Source organism: Hakea prostrata, chromosome 1 (assembly GCF_041222555.1).
Source record: "Hakea prostrata isolate BN-2017 chromosome 1, UWA_Hpros_2, whole genome shotgun sequence".
In the NCBI taxonomy this organism is placed as follows: domain Eukaryota; kingdom Viridiplantae; phylum Streptophyta; class Magnoliopsida; order Proteales; family Proteaceae; genus Hakea; species Hakea prostrata.
In genome coordinates, this window is record NC_142600.1 from 70,225,730 (window position 1) to 70,228,894 (window position 3,165).

General features: G+C 38.9%; 1 pseudogene; it reads left to right on the forward strand.

Annotated features, from left to right (window-relative positions):
* Positions 1–1,535: 1,535 nt before the first annotated feature.
* On the forward strand, positions 1,536–1,909 carry LOC149029684 (large ribosomal subunit protein eL24 pseudogene; annotated as a pseudogene).
* The last annotated feature ends 1,256 nt before the right edge of the window (positions 1,910–3,165 follow it).

Below are 3,165 nucleotides of genomic sequence, written 5' to 3' on the forward strand. Positions count from 1 at the left end.
GTATTGCATTGCACATTTTATTATCATTTATTTCTCATGTTTTAAATATGTGGAAATGTTGTTGATTGCCTTGCTGTGTTTTGCGGAACTCATCCCTTGTGAATCTTTTTTTAGATTGCTTTGCAAGTTATGAGGCAACCATTTTCCTAGAGAGTTTGATGCCGATGGAAGAGTATGACGAACTGACGGGAGAGGACACCGAGAGACACAGAGATTCATGCTCGTGTTTGGACTACTCCAATAAAGTCCAACCCTTCTGAGCATCAAGAGATCACATTTGAGACCATGGTGGCTCTAATAGGGATGGTGGCTCTAATAGGGATAGTTTACATTTTTTGTCTGGTTGGTTAGACAATATCGAGACTTTTAGAGAGGACTTTAACGTGATGTAAACGATTCGGTTTGACTTTCTTTCCAGTTTTGATTGTTCTTTCCCGGTTTTGATACTCTTTCAGGAAGTTATCCTTGTGATTGATTATGTTTAAACTATTGGATTTATTACGCTTTTGCTCATAATTAAGTTATTACATGGATTGGTTTGTGATTTTTACAATGAACTTGAACTTGTGACTGTGAGTCACTCCCTTATAGATATTTGGGTGGATCCGATACCAGCTGGGTGGATGTGACAATTAGGGCCCTAGGACGACTCCATGTGGAGGAGAGAGAGTGTGTGTTAGTGTTAGTTGAGGGGTAATAAATAGGGGAAAATTGGGAGGAGAGGGTATCAATTGTTATTTGAGTGATTTTGGGGTAGCATTATGTTGTGGGGGTGACTAGCGCCATTAATACCAGATGTGTTGGTTAATTTCCTGGTTTTGATACTAAACTTTCCGTTTGACTTGGGTTCATAGCAGATCGCCTTGTGGAATCTCTTTCTCATCAAGTTTCACAACCTCGTCATCCATCCAATCACGGTCAAAATTGCATACTAGATATTCCATCTTCCTTCTACTTAGTTTAAAGCCTTTTGATTCCGAAGTTGCTCCCCATTATTCTAACTTGATTTTAACCCCTACTTGTGTCTCATCTATCAAGACAAAATCATCACCAAAAAGTATACACCAAGGAATCTTAGCTTAAAATTTCTTTTATTTAAGACGTTCAATATTTTGTGGAGCACATCTAGAAAAGTTCCAATGCTTCATTTATGAATATGAACATACGCCCACAAAGCTTGTTCACTTAAGTTGTCTTTGGCATGGTTTTTCTTTTTGATTTTTACCCAAAAAATCAATTTAGACTCTATTTGGCGCCGTTTATGGAAGCTATTTATGTTTAAAAAGGCCTGAAAAAATAGAAAATTGAAAATAGATAAGGGTTTTTGATTTTCGGTTTTCAGTTCTTTTTGCGGAGGGGTTTAAAACCCATGCAATAATATAAGGATAAAATTGCAAATGTGCAAAGTTTTATAAGATTACTTTTCTTCTCTCTTCTTCCATCATTCCTCAATACGACGAACAAGGTAATGGGTGAAGAAAGAAGCGGGCTTTTGCTCATAAGGTTTCTGAACAGTTGTTAGGAACACAACAACAATGGTTCTCAAGACTGAGCTCTGTCATTTCAAGGGATCCAAGATATATCATGGCAAGGGTATTAGATTAGTTCTTTCTGATTCTCAGGTTTTTTCCTCTTTACAAATCTAAAGTGCGGCAGGCCTTATTCAAGGTCAAGCGTTGGTGTAACTATGGAGGTAATCCAAAAGAAAAGAATAGAGAAGTCAGAAGTGCGTGATGCTGCCAGAGAGGCTGCTCTTCATGAAATCAAGGAAAGGATCAAGATTAATAAGGATGAGAAGAAGGCCCAAGAAAGCAGAGATTACCAAATCATAGGAATCCCAAATGAAGAGCAACGTACCCAAGGGCACTGCACCAAGGGCCCCAAACTTGGCGGTGGTGGTAAGCAGTGATCTACTACTACTCATTATCATTCTTTGAGCAGAGACTGGATAGGAGTTCTTCCTCTTCTGCATTTTAAAGTTTTTGTATGATTGGCCAAAACTATACTATACTGATATTTACCCTTGTAATAATTTTACAAATGAAGAAGCCTTATTCTTTGATTGACGGTATGTTCGAGCACTAATAAGGTAGTTTCCAGTTTAATTGATGACTGAAACCAGGATTATTTTCAAGAAAAGAAAGACGGGTCAAGAAATAATATTTTCACCATTCTTTTAAAATATTATAAAAATCATTTGTAGTTAGGTAATCACCAGAGGGTTTTCATACAGTTTTTGTGTTTTTTGCGAAAATGATTTTCACTATTGACTTTCGAAAAATAAGTAAAAATCAAAAAGAAAAACCATCCAAACACAGCCTTAGTTCCACAAACCCAAAAAACATTCTTTTCTACCCACAATAATTTTCTCTCATGTTACAATCAAAATAAGCTGAGAAAACATACATACCCAGGCAACATGGAAAGAGTACATGATGCAAACCAAGTCTAGGGCTAAGGGGTAAATTGGTAATTTCCCTAGACTTAGGTTTTGGCCACGAAATTCCAACAAAGGGGAGAGGGTTTAGGGTTTCTAAGGTACTTTATGGTCTGCTGAAGATGAGATTCGGATCTGAATTCTACTGAGGACTGAATTCCATATTTGAATTTTGAAATTTGGGCCAATTTAGGGTTTCGGCTAAGTGGAAGAAGGATATTCCTTGCGGGTTTTGCCGAACCAAGCTGACTTCTATTGCTATCCTCTCAACTAGAATGGGATCTAATTGATGAAATTTGATAAAAATGAGATTTCTGGAATTTTATAATTTCTGCAAAATCTCAAGGAGGAAGATGAAGAGCAGGTTTCCCTAACTTAGGGAAAAAGGAGTGACTTGTAGAAAATAATGGTAGGGCTCGAACCTAGGGTTTCCTGCAATCCAATTGGAGGCGAACGGGGCTGGAAAGCGCCTGGAAGTTGGGGTTTCCTAATGGGACTAGGTTACTGTATTGCTGGGAGGAAGGTGGGGAAAAGGGAGGTTGCGGCTACTAGAGTAGGGGCTAAGGGAGTTGTGGTGTTTAGGGGTAGGGCGTAGGGTGGTTGTAGATTTTGGGAAATACAGCAAAGGGGAGGGGGGCAAGCAACGAAAGGTGTGGTAAGGGGCTGCAGACAAGGAGGGAAAGTAGGGAATGGGTTGTGGGGGGGGGGGGTTCTCTTACTTAATTGAA